The following is a 13,632-nucleotide window of genomic DNA, read 5'->3' on the forward strand; positions in this document are numbered from 1 at the left end:
GTTGCGGGCCAGGCAACCCCGTATTGTGGGTCTCACACATCCATGTTTCTCCTCCTCTCTTTCTCCCTCCCTTCCCTTCTCTCTGAAAATAAGTAAGTTAAACCTTTTAAAAAACATGAATAATCCCCATCAAACAATCCACAAACTAGCTAACCCGTGCGTGCAAACCCAGCTCTTGGAAAGGGTTAGTGGGGTCGGGGGTTTCTAGAAGAAACCGGGCCCCAGCGAAGATGGGTTCACTTGGGCCCCGGGGATCTGCTTCTGGAGAGACTGAAGCAAATGCCACTCAAACTAAACTTCCGGTCCCTGCATAAACTGCTCACATCTGTGCGATGTTAAAAAGCTGTAACAAACTAGTCGTTTACACAGGGAGCCTCTTAAATGCATTCACCGGTGACCATTCCCGCTGGGGTTTTCCTTGAGCTTTAGGAGTAAGAACCGCCCTCCAGGGAGAAGGGGGCCGACGGGGATGCTGTGGGAAGCGCCCCGTGGAGGCTCCCGGGAACCTCCCTCTCCCGGTGCCCAGCGGACACCACCTCTCACCGGAGACGGGAACTAACCGTTTCCACGAAGGCTGCACGGCATCTTCAAATATTTGAGGGTAGTCTGTCTCTTTCTGTTCTGATTGCGTCTGATGCCAAATCCAAGTTAAATTACAACCATAAAGAGCTTAGAAATTGGGCCCAGATTAAATTTACTATGTGAACTCCTCACCGAAACCTACCGAGCTGTCTCCCCAGATCACAGCACGGTCTCCCCGTTTCCTGCCGTGTGGCCCGGCTTCCCAGGCACAAGGATTCTTCCAAGAGGGGATGCTGGACGCGGGCTGAACGGGTCAGGGTCCCTCTAGCAGGGGGTGTCCAGCCTTTTGGCGTCTCTGGGCCACACTGGAAGGAGGAGAGTTGTCTCGGGCCACGTTAAATATACAAACACTAACAAAAACTGAGGAGCAAAAAAAAGATTTTAAGTACATTTATGATTTCACGTTGAGCCGCATTCATAGCTAGCCCATGGGCTGCAGGTTGGACGTCCCGGCTAAAGTGGCTTGCAGTTCACGCCCAGAGAAGGGGTGGCCTGTGTGTGCATCTGCCCTTTACTTCACCTCTTCCGAGAACAGAGACTGTGGCCACAGTGCCCGGTGCGGCCCTCCAGGAAGCCTGGGCACTGTGAGATCCCACGAACGTGGCCGCCTCCTGTGAACACAGACATCGGCACGCCCTGTCCTGCTGGGCACCTGGAACAGCCACGCTGTCTTCACGACCTCGTCTCCACCGGCCTGAAGCCCGTCCCCGACCAGCCCTTGCCTTCTCCCTCCCTCAGGCCCTCGCCCAGTCCCCCAGACCCAGCGCCAGAGCCCGGACACCCTTTTCCCCCTCAGCCTGATGCCCCTGTCCCTTGTCCTCACTTTAGCAAAGTGCCAGCCGTTGCTCATGTCCCAGCTCAAACACCTGCTCCCGGAAGCCTTCGTCCAGTGACCCGCCATCACGGTGAAGCCTCGGCCCACGCCTGGTGGGTGCGCTGGCGGCCCCTCTTCTCCCTGCAGCGGTGCCTTGTTCTCCTCCGTCTTCCTCCGCGTCCTTCCTGCTTAACTGCAGCGTCCACGTCGATGCCTGGCCTCCCTCCGGAGCAGAGCCTGGACGACCAGGGTCGCATCTCACGCCCCAAAGCCAGTCCGGAGCCCAGGGCCTCACTCACACTGTGTATGCTGGACGCTTGTGCATCTCCAGAGTCTAAAATAGGGGGCAAGAGGGAAAAGTAACACGGGAAGTGTTCTCAAAAGATTCCTATGTGAGTAACACTACAAGATAAAGTTTATTTGTCAGCAAAAAGGAGTCAGCCCGTAAACAGGCTTTGTGCTGCTTAAGAACAGCATCTACTCGGTTTTGTATTTTCATGGAAATGACCACTTTATTGCGTACACTATGGGCACAAAAAAATACTCAGTGTCACTCAGTGCTCGTGCAATCACAGTATCTACTGAATTTTGGCATAATAATCAAGAGCTTATGAAAATAAAATTTTATGAGTCAAATATAATCTCAGAGTATATATTTTTACAGATTAAAATAGGTTAGATTGAAAATGTCCTTGGATTCAGAGGTGACTATTTCCCCCTAATATTAACTTCATCTCCAGAACTATTTCAGCACAGTTTTCTGTACAAGTGGCCATTTAAACTAATCTTATTTAGCCTTTTTCTTCTGTTTCAATAGGTGTTGATTGACCTCACCGAAACAGACGCAGGTGGGAGGGCGTGACAGACTCCCTGGGAGAGGAGGGACACGGGGGATCATGCCCCTCGAGTCAACGGAGGTGTTCGAGGGCTCCTGGAGGTTGAGAGTCTGCCCTGACCACGCGGGAGGAGCGTCCGGGCACACGCCGCGGGGGCCCGAGACGCTGGGCCAGGTCAGCGCCGGCCGGCCGGCAGTGTTCGGGAGGGAGCCCGGAGAGTGGCTCTTTGGAGAAAGGCGATCTGTTGGTGCGCTTTTGCGTGGCCATGAAATCATCCCCAGGTAAGTTTTCACTCTGCAGGCGCTCTGTTGCCACGGACACCGCACGCTGCGTGGAGCCGCGTGGGAAGCGAGGGTGCCCCGGGCCCTGACTGTCCAGCGGACGTCAGCACCCTGCCGCCCCGGCAGCCTGGCCCCTCACGCCTGCCACGTACACCCTCCTTGGCCACTTATTTACACGTCACAACGAAGGTATCAAGAAATTACTTCTTAGTAAAGATGTAATTTTCAGCAGGCTACTACCGAGTCGTCAATAAAATAAATGCCTGGATTGAAATAACTTTTAAGTCATGTCTTTTCAATTTTTTAACAGCAGATGACTCTTTAGCAGCAATTTTTAAAACAAACTGCAACAAAGAGGAAACTATGTGAAAAAAAGAAAATAGAAAAAATGACCTCAGAATTCCAAAATGTTGGTCAACCGTATTGCGCTTGTTCCACTGCGTTAAGCACCTTTTCCCAGAAAAGTGGGAATAAGGGAAACAAGGTCCATGGGGGTGGTTCAGAAATAGCATCATTTGTTAAGGAATGTTTTGGTGTTACTCCAGCTCAATTCATCTCATCTTTATTTAGCACTTTTACGGCATCTTTGAGTGGAACACCTTGACAAAGGTCTTGTGAAGGCCATGAACCCTCTCACCCCTCCAGCGCGCCCAGTCCCCAGTGAGGGCGCCTGCTCACACTGCAGACGCGAAAATGCCGCGAGCACTTCATCCGCTCACTGTGCTTAGCGACCCACTGAATTCATGAGGACTCTGGGGGCTTTTCACCCGAAACATCAGCCTTTGGGGTCACCAGGCCAGGGCTGGGCACGTCAGCCATGTCAAGAGAAAACGCAGCGTCCAGAAAAACAGGAAGAGTTGCTGTCAGTCTTGCAGCGTTTGAAAGCAAGACACACGTGGACCATATTTATAATCTACCAGCCAAAGTATGAAACTCGAGATAAAATATAGGCCAGATATGCTTCACTGCTTAAAAAATTTACTTTTTCTATCTCTTTACTAGGTCTTACTATAAAAAGAAAAATCCCACTTGAAGCTTCAAGCAACACAAAGGACTTCAAAGATATTTCCAGGAAAGGAAATGTGGGTCATCTCTCTCTGGCACCAACGGCCCTGCGAGGCCTCAGGAACAGCCCCTAATTTTGGTGCCTGAGCTTCCAGGAATTTGGGTTGATGCCACCACTCAGCAAACCCCTTGTGCTTCCAGGAACCGAATGAAGCTGACCTCCGGGTCATGCAGAAGCCCATTTTCCCACGACTTCCCAGATCCTAGCTCATCAGGTGGCTGTTAGCGAAAAGCAGCAGGCCCGTGACCACGAGGAGCCACTGACGCACGTGCACCAGCCGGCCCTTCGCAGTGGCTCTGACGGCCGCGAGCTCTGGCCACTGCGTGGGAGCAGTGAGGCGCCCCCTGCAGGCTTTATGATGGGGCGGAAGGCAGTGAGACTTCGAACTACGCTCATGTTGCTTATCTATTGCTGTGCAACAAATTACTCCATAATTGAACGGCACTAAGTGTGCAATAGGCCGGGGGCCTCCAGTGTTGTCCCCACACGTCTGTCCACAGGGTCTGGGGTGCGGGGTGGGGGACCCTGGGCTGCTGGGTGGCTCGCAGTATGACAGCCACCTTCTCCCAAGGGGGAGGCTCGCGGGACCCAGCGAGGAGAAACCGCAGGGCCTTTTAGGGCGAAGTCTTGGCCGCCAGGCGCTGTGGTTCCACCCCAGTTCACAGTCGGTAGGTACAGCTCACACGTGAGAGGAGGCAGATTAGGCCCCACGTTTTTAAGAAAAATCTATCAAAAGATTTGTTGGCATATTTTAAAACGACTGCACATGCAAATTAATTTTGCAGAAATAAATGTTAGGTGCACAGGATGGCCAACAACAGACATTAAAAGAACGGAGAATTGAATGTATGAAATGTATGGTATATGAACAAGGTTGTTAATTTTTCAAAAATAAATAAATGAGGAGGGTTCTTCCCTGGGAGGGAAAAGAGCTAAGATCTTCGGAGCCTGTGACGTGCCTGGTGCTTTGCCCTGGGCGCCTCCCCTGGGGCTCGGAACCAGTTCCAGGGGTGTCAGGAGCGCGAGCCGGGGCGGCCTCGCTGGTGAGCGTGGCCGTGGGCGTCTCTGTCCGGCTCCGCGTTCACTGAGAACACGCCGAAGGGGTGAGGTTGGTGCTGGCGGGGTATTTACGCCACAGAAACCGCTGAATTCTGCACATGAGCAAACCTCTCCCCCTGAAGAGCAGGTGGTGGAGCATTTATGAGCCCGAGACTAGGGACGCGGGGCCCTGTCGTGCAGATGAGAACGGCTAAGGAAGAGGGGTTTTAAACTTGTTTTCCAAGTTGGGTGGCTATTCGGCTTTCCCAGAGGCTGCAGGGCAGCAGACGGGAAGGCCGGGGCGTCCAGGCGGCGGCCGTGGGCCTCGCTGGCCTCGCTCCCGGGGTTCGCACGGCCCTTTATTGGGGCGATTCGCCCAGGGCGTTGTTCTCGCCTCCAAGGCGCGACGGGGCCTTTGGACGATGGGAAAGACTAACCACGACCCACTCGCGACCGTTCATGATCGGAAAGTAATTCCACTTCGCTTCAGGGGCTGGAGGCAACGTGCCCACAGTGAAAAACAGGAAGCGCCCACGGCAGCTCCATCAAAGCAGGAAAACAGCAGCGCGAGACAGGGCGGCGACCGGGGCCTGGTACCAGGGCATCGCCCGGCACAGGCCGCGGCGGCAGCGCGAGGCGGCGCGTGGACCGAGCCTCCCGCGGCACCTGCGCCTCGCGTCCGTGTCCCCTCCTTCCGGCCGCGGACAAGCGCCCCCACAGCCGTTTCTCACGCGGACAGTGTTGGCCCCACGTCGCACATGGAAAACATCCACGTGCCACTCGCACGTGCACAGCTGTGCGGGCGGCCGTGCACGTGACCCGCACACCCCCACCCCCCACGCGGGCGGCGCGGAGGATGGACGACGACGACGAGGACGACGACACCGGCCTCCAAGTCGCAGCAACTGCGTGTCAGCAGCGGGGCTGGCCGCCCCCAGGGACCCCTGCGACCCGCCCGCGCAGCGGGTGTCTGGGCCCCGCGACACACGCGCTGCTGCGGCACGTGCGTCCCCCCACCCCCCGCCCCATGGCGCGTGGCCCCGTTACCATGGAGACGGCAGCGGAGGCGGCAGCTGCCACCTCCGGCTGCCAATCAACGGCCACCCCTTGTGCGCATTACTAAGGCCGGTTGCCAGGGAAACTTGCAGCCTGCGCTCAGGTTATCAGATGAATCACAAACTGAACCCACAAAACTCCCCCGAATTTATGGATCCGAAAGAAACTGTGCACATCCGCGCCGCTCCCGGGCCCGGGACAGCGCCTGGTCTCCCCTGTCTCTCCTGCCGCCTCCTTCTCTTTCCTTTAAAATCCTCCTCAGGCGAGAGGGGGACACGGGCGCGAACGCCCTCGCTCCTGTCGGCGGCGAACGGGCCCAGAGCCGCCGCCTCCCAAGTCCCTTGCACAGAAATAAGCGCGAACCGCGCAGCACGGGTGGCACCTGTGCAGCCGTCTTTCTCCCAGCACCGCCGTGTCGCCACGGGGGACATGCCTCGTGCGTTGTGCTGGGTCCTAAGGAAAAGCCTGGACACGCAGGTGTCAAGCTCATTTTGCGGGGACACAAGCAACACACTGAACTGCTCGCCCAGGCCGATGCAGCCTGAAGCCACGGCGACGTCGCCCAGGGCCCCCGAGCAGCGACGGCCCAGCCCGTGGGTAAGAAGGAGCCGGCGCCCTGTCCCCGAGTCGCCCCGCACAGCCCCGTGGCGGCGGCGGGCGTCCCCCGCGCCGGCCTCCGCCCACGCCGCGCAGCGCGCCCCGCACCGCCGCCCGCAGGCCGCCCGCCCCGCGAGATGCGACAGAGCCCGGCCCCTCGCGTCTGGGCCGCGGGGGAGGCTATTTAAGTGCAGGGTAGCTGAGCGCCTGTCTGGGTCCGAGCTAATTCAGGGCGCATCGAGCTCATTTAGACGCACCCGCCGAAGCAGGCGGCCTGCCTGTGGCCGCGGCCTCCTCCCCTCCGCGAGCACCTCAGCCTGTTCTGTGTCAGGGCAATTAGCCACCGTGTCACCCGGCCCTGAGACAAACACTAATTAAAGGACATCTCAGGCCGGTAAACACTCGCCTCTCCCACCGGCACTTTGAAAGGTGTTATCACCTGGTTCTATAAAAAGCTGGCTGGGCGGCGGCGCCGGGGCCCTGCCGGGCGGGGTAAATACGTGCCAGCGCCCGGAGGAGGTTCTGCCGCAGGCAGCCCCGGGCGCAGCCAGCGCTCCGCGCAGCAGGGCGCGCAGGGAGGCCAGCGGGTTTCGGTGGAGAAAGCAGCGCTGCCGCTCATTCCCACAGAGCCCGCGCTTCTGCGCCCCCCCTCCCGCTGGCAGCAGCGACAGCTGCCCGGTCCGGGGGGGACAAAAACATCTCCCCGGCACGTCGTCCTCGCTGGCCTCGGCTGAACCGAGGCCAAGCCCGTTCACAGCTATTTCAAGGGCTCTGGCGACACTCGCTTCTGCGCGGAGGCGGCGGGAGGCCCGCGCCCGGCTGGCTCGCGCCTGCAGCCGCGGCCTCTCTGCACGCTCGGCGCGCTCCCCTGCTCTTCACCCACGCTCCTGCCCCGCGGAAGCCCCAACAAAACACTGCGAGAACAATGCCCATTTTCCCCGCTTCCTTTGGTATAAACTTCCTCAGTGCGCTCTCAGGTTTCTTGAGAGCAGAAGGAGGCTAAATAAAGGTTGCAAACAAACCATTAGACTTGCTGGGCTGGATTTTTGAACAGCCTCCAAGTCCCAGCTGGGCCACTGCTCTCGGCGGGGCCTCCTTCAGCCTGGGACACGGGAGCAGCTGGTAAACATTAACTCGCAGGCGCTCTCAGAAACCCTGGGGGGGGGGGCGCGGCTGGGCCTGGGGGGGCGGGCGCGGGGTGACCCCCACCACAGGGGACGCCTGCACCCTCAGTGCACCCCCGTCCAATGAACGGAACCGCATGTCGTTCCAACAACCTTCTCTTTTGTTACCTCATGTGATTTACAGTGTAAATCAGAAACAGAAGCACCCAAACGAATTAGGAAAAATCTACTCTTTGCCATTTAGGTACAGTCGCCACACACCACGGCGTGAGTTTCGGAGGTACAGCACAGTGTCCCCCACGCTAAGTCTCGTCGCCGCCTGCCCCCGCGCGCGGTTGCCGCAGTTGTGGAGACTCTGCGCCCTTCACCCCTTCTCGCCCACCCCTCCGCCGCCTCCTCGCTGGCACCCGCCCGTCTATTCAATTCTTCTGAAGGCGGAAAACCTACATCAGGGAATAAGGACGTGACCTGGAATTCTTTAAAACCGTCTGGACCATTCGCCACCCGACCCCCCGAGCTTTCATGAGGTATAGCTGACAAATAAAATGGTAACATGTTTAAAGTCTACAGCAGAGTGACTGGTCACATGACACGCTGTGAAAGGGTCCCTCCCCAGTTAACGTTTACCTCCGCTGGGGGTGTGCGTGCGTGTGTGTGACATTTAAGCTCTACTCCCTTAGAGCGAACTTCAGCCCATAACCCAGTGCCGCCAACCACGGCAACCGTGTCATGCACTAGATGCTCTGAATTCCATTTTATCACTAAAATGTATCCCCTTTTACCAACCTGTCCCGATGTCTTTGACCCCAGCCCTGGCCGATTCCACTTTTCTATTTCGGTTTCTGTGGATTGACTTCTTCTTTCTTTCTGTTTTTCAAGATTTTCGGTGAGACCACAAAGCGTTGGCCCTTCTCTGGCATAAGGCCCCCAGGTCTGTCCACTACGTTGCGGACAACAGGACCTCGTCCCTGTGAGCGCCGGGCGCTCCCTCTGTGCCCTCGGCACCTCTGTGCCCACGCCCGGGGCGCACGGTCCGCTGGACTCCGCTCCTGCGCTGCTGTGCACGCGGACAAACAATCTTTGGTTTCTTACGTACCCCCTGAATGCTCTCTTGTTACAAGCTTCTTAACACTATCTTGGCAATAACAGACTCTGACTGTCCAACTGAGGGTTCACAATGTGTCCTTAAACTTAGTGTGAAACATTTGTTACCCTTCAATCTTATGGTACCATGGAAAAAATAAAAGAATCTCACTGGTCACTCCAATCTTAAAATTGCTCCTGGCATTAGTGTGGCATTTTTTTTTTAACTCCTTAGGTTTCAGAGCCGACCATAATCTCTTGCTGAGCTACTTCCAGCTCTATGGTAAGTGGGATAAGAAAGAATGTGTTGGATTCTGTGGAAAAGAGTATTTCATACCTCTGTTTTTTGGAACATGGCTTTATATAAGGCAGCAATTTTCAGCCAGTGTTTCACAAAAAGTTTTAAAACATGCACTACGGACTATAGAGTCAGCGGCACTGTCTTCTTCCCCTGAGATCGTCAATGGAACAATGACGGCAGCCAACACAACAGCCGCCAGCGATGCGACCGCTGCCTCGGAATGTGAATACATAGGCCATGTAACAGAGCTGCATCTCACTGGTCGCGCTGCATAAGAAGGTTTCATCTGATTAGTTACATCTGGGTGCCAGAAATCCATATACACAAGTACAGGCACCTGAGTTTTTAAAGTCGCTTTGGAATAAAAAGTGTAGGCAGTTACTATCGTCATTTTTGTAAATCAATTACAATTTACCTACTTTTTGTCAGATTGGCAAAAAATATATAGTTGTTGGTGTGCTGCAAAATTTTAGGAATTAGCTCATGCATGCTATGAGGTAAAGCAACAAAAAGATGGAAAATCACTGCCATACGGCGTTGACGCGTTTTCCATAAACGGCCACTTGGGCCTGGCAGCACAGAGCCAGCCGGGCCGACGCGAGCCGCGGGGCGGGCCGGGCCCCGGCAGAACCCCATGTACCGACGCAGGCCGTGGTCAGCCGGCCTGCCGGTTCTTTTTGGCATCATGCTTCCTGGACTTTGTGAAGCTAAGGAAATATAATTCATCAGGAAAACTAAAAGTTAAAAGCTTTAATCTAATAATATGAGGACTCTCCATCCCTGAGAGAAATAATTAGCCATATCATGTGAGTCTGGAAAAGCTCCATGAATTTACCTTTGAAAATTAGGCAGAAAGTAGGCACACTGCAAAAATGCTTTCGATCCCACAATGTCTTCACTGAAACGCAAAAATCCCAGGGACTTGCGCTGGGCGGTCCCTCTAGTCACCAAGGCCCGGCTCCCGCGTCTCCCGGCCCCGCAGTCAGGGGCTCCGCGCCTGAGCTTTGCCCAGGGAGAAACGCACAGGAGCGCGTGGGCCAAGCCTGCGCCTCCCAGAGCAGCCGTGGGACCTCCGGGCTGGGGCATCCCCTGTCCCACGGCCGCAGCGAAGCCGCCTGCTGAAAATACTGAGCAAGCGGCTTCCTCTTTGCTCTTCCAACATTCGCCTGCGCTGAGAACCTGACGGTTTTCCCACAGGAGATTCTCTAACATGGTTTTGAGAATTGTTGTTGCCAACACCAAAACCTATGTCGTTTTGCCAAAGACAAGCAATCAGAGAGTTCACGTGATCACCCCAGTAAATGACACCCCTAACAGTGGTTTCTGATGGCCGCCTTGGCAGCCTTTCCTTCCGCTCCGATTCGCTGTTGCTGAAATTTCCATGGAGCTTAACTTGGGCAGAGCGCCGCCCCTTAGTGTCAAGGCAAATGTTCCCACACCATTAATTTAAACTTTTTTTTAATGTATGAGTCATGAATGAGACACGCCACACCCAATGACTTAGAGGTAGAGAAGGCCACGCTGTCATCTTGGTGTCAAACCAGAAGGACACAGCCACTCTGTGTGACTGACCGCCTGTGACCATCACTGTGAACTTTGGCCTCTGCCTCCCCATCCTGGACTCCCGTCGGAATGCCCGGGGACATCTCTGGGGACCAAGCGGAGAGGGGTTGCATTTCACGGGATTGCCCGAAAAATCCATTTAAGGCTTCCGGTCAAGGTGGTGGTGTAGGCAGGCGCGGCTCGCCTCTTCACACAACCACATCAAAATTACACCTAAAATATAAAACCACCATCACTCAGGAATGTCAGAAATCGAGTAGAATGGAAGTCTGATAACTATGGGATTGAAGAAACCTCATCCATCCAGGCTGGAAGGAGGGGCGCAGACACGGAACGGGCTGGTCCCTCACCCATGTGGGGGGTAAAAATTCAGGAGGGTCATCTCAGGAGCAAGGAGCCCCAGCCCCACACCAGGCCCTGGGCCCAGGGTTCCAGCGCCAGGAAGATGAGCCCCCACAACCTCTGGCCGCAAAGCCAGGTTGAGTCGGTGGAGGAGGCTGCTGGAGCCCCAAGCAGTTCCTCCTGGGGACTCACCGCCTCGACTCGCCCCTCTGGGCTCCAACCACTCAAGCTCCAGGGTGGCACCTTGAAGGGCCCCAGCTGTACACAGGGAGAGACGGGAGAGTCTGGCATCAGGGCGCGCAGAGGCCACTGTCCCTTTGCCGAGCCCTCCCCCCACAGAGCCCGTAGGCTGGTGCCAAATCTGAGACTCCACCGCCCTGGCTCGTTCGGTGTGACCCGCCTTGGAGACCCCCAGAGGCTGCACGCCACCCAACTGACTGGCCCGCCCAGGCTGCTTTTCCACGTGAATGGCGGGTCTTGGCTCCTAAATCCTATCAAACAAGCAATGGCTGGCGGCCGTGAGCCCTAGCGGCGGCCGGAATAGATTCACAGCTTGGCTTCCCCTGGGAATCTCGAAGCCCAGCACCAGCAGCAGCCACCTCAGGTTGCTTTACAGCTCAGGCCGGGTGGCTCCGGGCAAAACACAGGTCGGGGCTGACCTTGGCCTGCGCCACCCGGGAAACCCCAGGGCCAGCGCACCCAGAGGACAGCTACAGACCAAGTCAGAGAACCACCACCCTGCCCCTGCACAGCTGATCGTCCCCAGAGGGCGGAGGTTGGTGGTCAGTGGTCGCAGCCAGTCTTTCCAGCTGACTGACCTGAGTGAATTTCTCCCATTGACCTGCCAATGGCAACCGAGGCCCAACTGCAAGAGGAGGGTGTACTCAGCCCCCACGAAGGGCGCACCTTGAGTACTCAGCTTGGGTGAGAGGGGAGCCTGGGCCACTGGACCCTACAGCACACCGTCTACATTAGGCCACACGACCGAGACACGGAGTCAAAGCAGCTCTACCTAATACATGGAAACCAACACAGGGAGGCTGCCAAAATGGGGAGACAAAGAAACATGGCCCAAATGAAAGAATAGATCAAAACTCCAGAAAAAGAGCTAAACAAAATGGAGATGAGCGATGTATCAGACATAGCATTCAAAACACTCGTTATAAAGATGCTCAAGGAACTCAGTCAGGACCTCAGTAGCATATAAAAGATCCAGTCAGAAAGGAGAGAAGGAGACACTAATGGAAATAATGGAAATAAAGAACAATTTACAGGGAAACAAGAGTAGAGTTGAAGAAACTGAGAATCTAATCAATGATTTGGAACATAAGGAACCAAAAAACAACCACACAGAACAAGAAGAAGAAAAAAGAATCCCTCCACCACAAGAAAGATAAGTGTAAACAGCCTGGGACAACGTCAAGAGGCCCAACATTGGCACCAGACGGGCACCAGAAGGAGAAGAGACAGAGCCAGAAATTGGAAATCTATTTGAAAAACAATGAAAGAAAACTTCCCTAATTTGGTGAAGGAAATGGGCATGTAAGACCAAGAAGCTCAGAGAGTCCCAAACAGGATGGATGCAGAGAGGCCACCCCGCAGTACATCGTGATTAAAATGCCGAAGGTTAAAGATGGAGAGAGAATCTTAAAAGCAGCCCGAGAAAAGCAGTTAGTCACTGCCAGAGGGGAGGGGGTGGGGGATGGACGAGGGGCGAGGGGATTAAGAAGCACAAACAGGTAGTAGCAGAAGAGCTGCGGGGATGGCAAGTCCAGCAGAGGAAACGGAGCAGCCAAAGAACTTACACTCGTGACCCGTGGACACGAACAATGGTGGGGGGACTGCCTGGGGGTGCAGGAGGGGGAGAGAAGGGGGAAAAATCAGGACAACTGTAATAGCATAATCAATAAAAATTTTTAAAAATCTGTTGCTTTTTCCATAAAAGACACATTTTTCATTTTCACCAATAACTTTATTGATTTGGGATATTTTGAGTGTGTCAGCTCTCTCCCACATGGTAGAACGTTGATTGTTCTCAATGTCTCGGTTGGATCGCTATCAACATCAACTGATGTTTCCCACCGCGGAGCATCGCCCAGCACGAAATCTCCAGCAAGAAATCTCCAGCACGAAACTTCACAAACCGCTTTTGACACATTTGATCGGTCACAGCACCTTCTCTATACACTGCACAAATTTTTTTTTTCTGCGTTTCAGTTGCGTTTTTGTTTTTCTGGAAATAATAAAGCATCATGCACTGAAAATGTTGCTTATTTTCTTCCATCTTCAGTGTTAAAATGGCTGCACAAAAATTCACCAATTTGCTAAGTGTTCTTTAAATGCACGCTGATAGGACGGCTGCCACAACACAAATTAACAGCATTGTTTCAAATGAAGTTAAAAACAAAGAAGTGCTACTATAGCCATCGTACAGGAAAAGCCAAGTGAGTTTTCCCGCCAGCCCCAGGGCGAGCGGCGGCCGCAGGCGTTGGACTGGGCCGCGTTGGGGGAGGCTGTGGGATCGGCTCCCAGCTCCCAGCTTCTTACACGCTTCCCACGTGCAAATGCGTCTGTTTTCACTTGTTGGCAGGAGGGCGTCGGCCTCCCCCACCAAACCGAACACCCGCGGCGCCGGCCCAGGCGGGAAGCCGGGGTGCGCCCCTGGCAGCGGGGACGGGCGGCCCCAGCGAGGGCGGGCCCGGGCCGGGGCTGAGGCCCGCAGGCTGATCCCGGGCCCAGGCCGCGTGGGCCTCAGGGAGTCTCAGCACCGCAGGGTCGCCCTAGTATTGTCTCCATCGCAGGTTAGGACCTTCTTTCCTGGAGGACACGCTGCTCGGGAAGCGCGCGTCCCGCGGTCCGCCGACAGAGCCAGCACACGCGTGGAGTGAGTCGCGGGCACCTTTGGCGGCGCCACCCGCCCCAGGCGCGGCGCGGGCACTGGGAGGGCGA

General features: G+C 55.5%; 1 long non-coding RNA gene across 1 annotated transcript; it reads right to left on the reverse strand.

Moving 5' to 3' along the window:
* Window positions 1-983: 983 nt before the first annotated feature.
* LOC129071947 (uncharacterized) lies at window positions 984-8,423 on the reverse strand. Its single transcript, XR_008529322.1, has 3 exons — window positions 8,181-8,423; window positions 1,406-1,730; window positions 984-1,193 (listed from the first exon to the last, which is right to left on the reverse strand). It is a non-coding gene; the product is annotated as an uncharacterized LOC129071947 (long non-coding RNA).
* Between the last annotated feature and the right edge of the window lie 5,209 nt (window positions 8,424-13,632).

This window comes from Pteronotus mesoamericanus, unplaced genomic scaffold, assembly GCF_021234165.1.
Source record: "Pteronotus mesoamericanus isolate MK-2021 breed Mesoamerican mustached bat unplaced genomic scaffold, CSHL_Meso_final contig_29, whole genome shotgun sequence".
Classification (NCBI taxonomy): Eukaryota; Metazoa; Chordata; class Mammalia; order Chiroptera; family Mormoopidae; genus Pteronotus; species Pteronotus mesoamericanus.